We start from the raw sequence: 9,581 nt of genomic DNA, 5'->3' as shown, positions 1-9,581 counted from the left end.
GACGATAGAGCTATGGAATCAAAAGGATTCAACAAACAGTCAAGTCGAACTCAAGATCATGGGTGGTGGTGAGACTAGTAAAAGTGGTGGCAGAAAAGGAGGTGGTGGGTTCTTAGGATGGCTTAGTAGAAGAATATGTAAACAAATAATGGGTTGCACCACTAATGCTAACAAAATTAAACCGGTGCTTGTAAGAAGTAGAACTGAAAGATGGGGTGGTAGCAACAATGGTGTTGTGATTGGTGACGACGATGAAAACGAAAGCGAACATGTTGGTGGACACGAAATTAATCGAGCGCCACTGCGAAGAAGTAGAAGCGAAAGACAGGGTGGTGGCGATGATAGGGATGTGCAACGAATGCGTCATGTAGGTCGAGTGGGGAAGACGGAACAAACGGAGCAAACGGAGCGGATGCACAAGATGTCGCAAGAGATGGAGGAATCTGACGAGGAACCTGAAGTTAGCCTGGTGCATAGAAGTAGAACTAAAAGGCAGTGTGGCAACGATGCTAGTGTGATTGCTGACGATGGGAAGAAAGGCAAACGTGACAAGGACCGCGAAATTAGCCACAGAACTAGCAGAAGTAGGACTAAAAGGAGGGGTGGCGACGATGGTGTTCTGATTGGTGATGATGGAAACAAAGGAAAACATGTTGAGAAGCATGGAGTTAACCAAGCGCTTAGCAGAAGTAGAAGTAAAAGACGAGTTGGTAACAACTGTACTGTGATCGATGATGATGGAAACAAGGGAAAGCATGATAGAAAACATGAGATTGATGTCGTCAATCATATAAAAGATAACAAAATAAGCAATGACAAAAGAGAAGGGAAAAAGAGCAGAGGTGGTGGCAGTGCTAGGCATATACATCAAATGACGACGCAAAAGGGCCAGACGGAGCAGACGTGGCAGACGGCGACGGGCGGGGAGCCGATGGAAAAGATGGACTCAATGTGGCAAGTGTTTGAAGAACAGGATCAGCAGAGCTCAAACTGGAGTCATGTGTACTAACAGTACATGCCCATGTATTAGATGGCATCGCATTCACAACCAGCAATAATTCATTTTTTACTTTTTATGGAGGCTTAGACGGTATTAGCTTCTCAGAGTAGGATGACCCTCAAGCTCGAAAGCGAAGGGTCCTACACTTTGTGGGAGCTCACAACCAGCAATTGATCCTTCTTTCTTTTGTGTGTCTTGTAGTATTCTTGTCTTTTAAGACTACTCATGTTTTGTTTTCCTGCCGAACTCATATTTTTGTTTTGGCTAGTATTAATGAGAATCATGTCTTCTTAAAATTGTCTATGAATCTTTGCAGAAAGTATATGAAATTGTTTATGGTTTTATTAGGGTATGTATTTTTTGAATCATGTCTTATTAAGGATGAAAATTAGCAAAAGATGTAAATAATGTTTATAGCTAAAGCAATTAAGAGGGCTTACCCTGTACTCGAGATTTTGTATTCGGTTTCATCTTTGTCTGCATTACTCCCTTATGAAATTGTGATCAATATTTGTGGAAATTTCTAATTTGCAAACCACCGAGACAAATTTAGAAGTTGCTTCAACTTTTTGATGACATCAAAAGTTCTCTCTTCTCCTCCCAACTACTGTCTCTTGTTTCTTATAAATCTAAATCAGATGCACAACCATACCGTTTTCCTGGTCTCTCTTGTTTCATACCAAGTTCGTGCAGAATATAGACCTTTGTAATGATCCCGATCGATTCAGGGAGGACGGGTTGGGAGAGAAGAACATCGATTGGTGGGGAGATGGTTTCTGTAGCTCTACCTGCTCATCCGAGAAAGCTCTTGGCTCCTCGCATATATACTATTTAATAAGAGAGAAATAAATCAAACGAGCTTTCAGAACTTCATCAAAATCTAAAAACTGTTATCAAACGAGATCTAAAGAGACTGAAAAATGAAAAGAGAATAAAACAGTAGTTACTTGGAAAGGAAGGCAGGGTCAAGCTGCCAGATATCATTCTAATACCACTCACCTTATCTAGTTCTTTCTGTCAAAATTTTCATAGGGTTTCGGAAACTCGGATATCTAAGGAACACTCAAAACTCCACCAAAATTTCGATAAGCTTTCCTTTCGTATAGCATACAAGTTTAGCCCAGCCGGCGTTGGAATCCTGGCTTCGCTGCTGAATTTGAGATTATAGGTCTGTTTCTCCAGCTGCTTGTTTAATGTCTCACAGGACAGAAGTCCATGAAGGATTAGGGAGCAAGAGAAAGATCAACCAGGCTACAAAAGAAAAAGAAGGGGGAAAACCATGTCACTTTCAAACAGGTACATTAACAAAACGGAATCGCCGGCTGTCTGGTTGCCCGATTCACCAACATTAAACACAAGACGACTATAGTTTCGTTAATTTTTCCCTTTGCAATTTAAGTTACTTTCAATTTTTCCTGATGATATTGGATTTTGTATTATTTCCTTTTAGGGTGTTGTGTTTTCGTCCTCAAGAATCCTCTCTCAACCGGAGAGTAATATATTATGTTTACCATATAAAGAATTGTTGACATGTATTTGATAAATTCGTATTTTACGATCACCAAAACTTTATTTCATTGCTCTCAAGTTGAATTTCATCTGTTCATGCAATACTTGTAGGCTAAAAGTAAGCGACGTGCCGAAGCAAATCGATGGCGTGAATAATTTTGAGATAGATGCGGCTACAGATAAGTTGGATGTGCTAGCAGCAGACAACGTCGTACCTTATAAGGACTAATAAGCACTTAGTCACAACCACTCTTCATGACTGAATATCTTACGGTAACGGCATCCCTCTAAGACTGAAAATTTTAGCATCTTCCTCTTTCTCAATGATACTCATAGTCATGCCATTCCATCTGTGCCTGCAGTTTTAGGGACAAAAATGATACTCGTAGACATTAGGACATTGTATTTCACAAAAACAACAATTTTTTACATTCTAGTTATATCGCTAGCAATTGAGCCCTATGCGATGTTGCGGGTTTTAAAATCTTTTAAAGTGATACTATTTTACGGAGAAAGATGATACTATTTACAATGTTATTTCCCAAGAGATACTATTTACAGTACTTACTAAATGTATAGACTCGACCAAATAATCAATTACACCCTAACATCTAATTAGGGTGTAAGAATTGAACAGTTCGGTGCAGCCCAATTTGATTCGTGTTTTGGTTTTGAATATCAATTCCAATTGCCCAAACTCAACTGCATCCTAAAAGTGGACGGTGACTTGACTAGCATCATATCTGGATTCTTTATGAAGAAATAATAAGAGAGATTTAGATAAAATAATATTATAGTCTAGTAGTATTTCTCTTCACTAGTAAGCGAGGTGGTCTTATATTCAATTTTCGCTAAAGGTGAATTTGAATTACATTATTGTTAGCCCCTTGTGAGACTTCGCTTACTCCCCCACACTTAGAGCTTTAGCATAAATAATATTGTTTGTTAAAAAAAAATTAATATTATAATTCAAAGTGAACTAGGTATTTGAGTCATTTTACGTATAGATACAATGATCATTAAGAAATTGAATTTTTTAAGGGTGTTCAACGATAAAAATTGGGTGTAAAAAGAAGTTTCCTACTAATTTAATATCAAACTCATCATTGAAGATATTTAAACTTAAAACCTTATACTTACAAGCTGAAAAGAATACCACTGAAATGCAATACTAAATGTTTGATCGTATTTTAATTTTTGAAATGGTAGTTATGACCCATAGCAATTAATCATGCAATTAATGAATACGCGAGGACTGCTCGAAATTGCATGACTTTTGTGGCCTAAGGAAACACCGCATGACTTAGCGTCGCTTAACATTGCATGGCTTTAGTCTTTAAAGCTAATGAGCTAAAATCAAGAATAAAAAACTCATTAAGTGAACCCAAATAGGCATGGATAAGGTGTTCTTCTAGCAATATTCAAGATGTTCTTCCAAATATTCATAACCTATACTAATTGAGAAGTTGGAGAAAACCTGAAAGGCCAGCAGTTAATTCGATGAAGAGCAAGGAGATATACGTTAACGAGGAAAAAAAATTCCCAAAAGAATTATAAGAAAGATGTTTATTTGTCCAAAGATTTAGCTTGCGTTGCCACAAGAATGTTAAATGGATTATAAGTATTGTGTGTGGCGGCTATATAGAAACCCTTTTCATAAAATATATAGTTGATAACTATCATTTACAACCTAAAATAATATAGCAATATAAGAAATGGTAGAAAACAAACATTAAATCTGCCATTACCCAATCATGTACTTGATCACATACCAAGGTATTGAAGCTAACATTATTAATCTATAAGATTAGAAATCAAAAGGAAAACAAATGTTGAGTTAATAGTAGTCTCACATAGCAATCTCTAACAAAAAAGTTGAAAAAAAAAATGTAAACGCATCTCTGAACCAGCATCAATCTTCTTCCTCAACAAAAAAGTTCCAGTTTTTCTTGCAAAAACACACATAACCTAGTGCTCGGTTTTCCAAACATTACAACCAAATGGTGCTGCTGCTGGTGTTGGTGGCCAAAGCACTGAAAACTGGAATTCGTCCATTAAAAGTCCAACTAAACAACCCTGCAAAGTAACTAAACTAATTACAGCCATTTTACCTAAACATAAATAGAACAGTTACACAAACCCTACAATCAAAGGTCTACTTTTCAACTAAATAAAACAAACCCATAAATAATTTCTGTGTCATCCAAAATCACAAATACACAAATCGAAAATAGAGACTTTAAAGAGCTATTTGAAATTAATATCATGTATGATTCTAAATTTCTAATTATAATGGAAATGAAATAGAAAATTTATTCATTTAAACACTGTACGAACAACACAACACTATCACGCCACAAATTCCAATTGCAATGATACATGCTTGATCACACAAACTTTTTGTTCAGCAATCTGATTACAAAACAAGGCATGGTACATTTTCCCGAATTACTAATCAACAAGCTCGCCTTTTCGGAAAAAACCCGAAAACAAACAAACTTCTCTTTTATTTGTTAGATTATTATTCTGTTAAAATCTATTTTGTGTTCCTAATAAGTAATAATTGAAACAATAAGTGAAAGCCACACGATTTTAGGAATGAGAAACAAGCTCTTGTTTGGAGAAATCACAACTAGCATCTTTAAGGTTATCCCACAGGCCAAAGGCAATTCAAAGATAACCAATTAGACAGGAAAGAAATTGAAGTTACAAGAATTACCTTTAGCGTGCTAGATGAAATGCCATTTAAACTGTCAATTCCAAGAGAAGACATTGAAGAGGCAAATCTTAACCACTATAAATTTCAAGCCATTGAAGCAGCCACATCATAAACGTCTTCAGAGCCAGATGTCTCCACAGATCGATCAGTTTCTGAAGTAACGTCTGAAAATGCAATGAGGCCATCATCTACTTTCATGCCTTCGGCAACTTCATCAGAAAGTAATTCTTGCACTACCTTGGAAGATATCAAACCCAAACTTCTCATCTCAATCCATAGTTCAATAACTGAATTAGAATGATATGGTCTACAGAGGAATTTTGATAATCTCAAGAAAGTGTTGGAGCTCAGTTCTACTTTTGCTTCTATCATCTCTTGTAGCATTAAATTAACCATATTAAGATCTCTTTCTTTAACAAAACCAGAGACCATTACATTGTATGTATGTACAGTAAGAGCCAAGCTGACCTCCTTCATCTGGCGATAGAGTAACCAAGCCTCTCCAGCTCTACCACCCATAAAGAGCCCTATAATGGCAACTGTGTATGCTGCAGCATCAAGTGTGTAGCCCTCTTCAACTACTTTTCTAAACACTTTAATGGCCGCATTAAATTTACGGACCTTTATAAGCCCATCCATGACCACAGTATGAATATAAGCATCCTGTCCAGGGAAACTCTGGAGAATCCCATGATACGCATCAATTGCTTCGTCAACTCTTCTTGCATTGCATAACCCATCTACTAATCCAACAAAAGTATACTTATCTGGGGTAAGGCCTTTATCAAGCATATCATTATAAAACTTTACAGCAAGAGACGGAAACCCGGCTTTACAGAAATAACAGAGGAGTGAGTTACATAGCAATAAGTCAGCTTCTATGTCAAGTCCACAAACCAACTTGGGTAACATATCAAACCTCCTTGACAAACACAAGGTGGATAATAATGAAGAGACAGTAAAAGAATCAGGAGCCAAGTTCCGTGATCGCATGCTAACGAAAACATCAATGGCATCATCACACCTCCCAGCAATTTGGCAAAGGAGTCTATTAACACATTAAAAAGAACGAGGTCAGGGGCATATCCCTTAGATTCCATAATATTTAGAATAATGAATGCTTCACTAACCATATTAGATTTTAAAAATCCCCTGATTAAAGTCGTGTACGTTACAATACTAGGAGAAGAACCAGTCTCAACCATCTTCTCCAATAACTTACCAGCCACATCAAGTCTCTGCAACCGACAGAACCCATTCATCAACATACTCCACACAGTTACAGACACAGCGATACCCAAAGTAATCAATAGACCCAAAACTTGATGCGCCTCCACTATTTTACCCATTTTGCATAAACAGCTCAAAATCATCTCAAATGTCTCCACTTTTGGGTGATATCCCCATCGCAACATCATCTAAACACATCTCCAATGTGATATAAATCATTGAGATTACATAACTTACACAGTGCAATGTTAAAAGTAAAAAATTTTGGCCTTCGGGTCTATTTCAGAAACTTAATAGCTAAATCCACATGCCCAATTTTGAACAACGCATCAATGATTATGTTCCGAGCAAATGTGTTTGGAGTAAAGCCATAAGTACCCATTAGCTCAATAGCCTCAAAGACCATTGTATACAATTTCGCCACACCAATAAATTCTCAACAACAGCAAAAATGTTTGAGATTTTACAACACACCCCATGCTCTCTACTTCCCTAATAACCAATTTAATGGTTCTGTATTGGTGCATCACGTGCTTGATCACATGGTTTTTGAGATTTTACAACACACCCCATGCTCTCTACTTCCCTAATAACCAATTTAATGGTTCTGTATTGGTGCATCACGTGCTTGATCACACCAACCATGTGATCAATCACAATCTTATTGTGAAAAAAATTATGTTGTCCAGCACACCACAAGAAGAATCTCAGTGCAATCAAATCAGAAGGGCAGTTCAATAAAGTGGAATGCCCAACTTGATGATTGAGTTTACTTCTTTGTCAGTCAAAAACTTTCGGGAAATTTTCCTGGGTTTTGTTAGTTGGACACATCTTTGGTGATGAAAAGTGGCAGATTGGCAACATGCGTAGTGCTCTGATGATTTGGGTTGGCCCTCTGTGTAGAAAACAATACCTAAATCTCCATACCATTTCCATGAAAGTTCAACTTTTCCTGCAATGCAATGCAATCCAATCCTAGGCACCAAAAGAGCCCTAGAGTATTGGCATTTAGGTTTCAAGTGATCAGACTGATATCTGACCAGAACGGCTCCTAAGTTTTAGCAGATACAGACACATAAAGGGAAAAATAAAAAAAAAGTACTTACTTTCATCTGCTTAGCATTCATAAACCCTGGATTACTGCAGCATGCATGAATGAATTAGCTGAAGAATAAAAACCCATTTGGCCTTTGGGATTTGGGAACCAACCCACCACTCGTACAATAAATAGTGAATAAAATAAACCCATCACATTTAACATGGAAGCAGCAGCCGCAACATATAATCAAAAGCAGACAAGTACCTGAGTAGGAGAGTGCTCCGACTGGAGATATAAAATGGAGGTGTGGAGAAAAACAATTAACAAATGGGAAGAAGAAGAAGACGACCAACAGAAAATTGGTTGGGCTTTTTCTTTGGGGGCTCAAAATGTATAGCTACAAGAAACTAATTTGAGCTCCCAGACTACAGTCCAGCTGCTCCTGGTTTTAGTAGATTTTTCTTATCCAACCCATTACGTCTCGGATTCAATCATTCTCTCTCTCTCTAATAAAAATTAAAAGAATAATTTAGTTTGTCATCAATAAATCATGTGACTAAAGATATAAAAAGAGTGATATGTCCTCAGTTGTTTAATAGAATTTTCAGTAAACTCCGTGTCAATAATGCATAAATCGTAAAAAATAGATAGACGGTTCATAGTGTGTTTGTCAAATTCGTCTATCTATTTTTGCCGTGTGAAATACGGGCCTAGAATTTCTCTGTCTCCCTTTTTTTTTCAAGACGGTTCATAATGCTTTTAACAAAATTTCGGTTCGGTTTAGGATTTTAGAATCCCGTCCCAAAAGAGATTTGTTCAAGATTCAGGTTACCATTTTTTGATCAGGATCCTGATCCGAATCACCCCCAACTCTGTCGGTTGCCCAATTAAACGGGAAATTGGGTTAAATTGCCCTTGGTTCAAAAAAAAAGGTGGTCTTCTAGTTCAAAAAATGGAGGGAGGGGCTTGTGCCTTTCAGCTGCCCTTGCAACTTGTGTTTGGGCTTGCACCCTACAGAACTGGACTGACTGGGGCCCCCCATGTGCACAGCCAGAGCCGAATGGCTCATTTTTCCATCAAGCTGAGTTGTTAAATTTCCAACGGTCAGTTGATTTGGATCGTTGGACTTCCAACGATAAAACAAATTTGTAAATTTTTTTGCAACTGCCACGTGATGCAATTTGGGGCATCCAACATAAATTTTTTGGAAAGTCAATAGCCAAAATTATTCTAAGGTAAATAAAATAAATAAATAAATAAACCAAAAAATACCCATTTCACCTTCTCAATGGTTGAGGAAGCTCCTCAATTGACTTCGTGGTCGATTCATAAAACTTCAAACTTTTGATCGGATCGTTAATATTATAAATCACTTTACAAAGATAATTTTTGCAAAAAAATCAATAAAATATGAGAACACTTAGTCATCAAACTATACAAAAACAGACGGATGAAGTTTTAATCTTTACAAAGTGGTTTATAATATAAATAGCTCCGATAATAAGATTAGAACCTCGTCCATATGTTTTTGTATAGTTTGATGAATAAATGATCTCATATTTTATCAATTTTTTGCAAAGATGATCTTTATAGAGTGATTTATAATGTTAATGACTCCGATCATAAGTTCAAAATTCTATGAATTGGCTATGAAGTGAATAGATGAGCCTTCTCAACAATTGATGAGCCAAGTTAATACCTTTCTTTTCCGTGTTAGCTTTATTTCGAAATGGTACTGTCTGAAAATGACAATAATGCCTCTCAAAGTTTGATCTTTTGGTCCAATCCCCCTCAAAGTGTATTCTTTTTCTTGTAATGGAAGGAAAACAAAAAAACTCAAACTCTTGATATAGGAACGGGAGTGACTTTTACATTCTCCCTCTTTTTTCCATTTTCGGACTCCTTTTTTCTCCGTCTCCCTCTTTTTTCCAAGACAATAACAAAATAAAAGGTACCGTGAAAAAAAAAAACAAGACTATAAAAATCACCACCCAAAATTTTAATAAGATTTGTGTACAGAGAGTCATGGTGAAGCGTTGCTTATCCATCAAAGCGGAGTAGGTTGAACTTCCCTATGATTTATG

General features: G+C 36.8%; 1 pseudogene; it reads right to left on the bottom strand.

The window, feature by feature from the left end:
* Positions 1–4,357: 4,357 nt before the first annotated feature.
* Positions 4,358–6,985, bottom strand: LOC137709042 (putative pentatricopeptide repeat-containing protein At1g16830; annotated as a pseudogene).
* Positions 6,986–9,581: the final 2,596 nt, after the last annotated feature.

The sequence above is a fragment of the Pyrus communis genome, chromosome 11, assembly GCF_963583255.1.
Source record: "Pyrus communis chromosome 11, drPyrComm1.1, whole genome shotgun sequence".
NCBI classification, from domain to species: Eukaryota; Viridiplantae; Streptophyta; class Magnoliopsida; order Rosales; family Rosaceae; genus Pyrus; species Pyrus communis.
The sequence above is the reverse complement of the archived record's forward strand: the minus strand, read 5'-3'. Positions and strand labels throughout refer to the sequence as shown.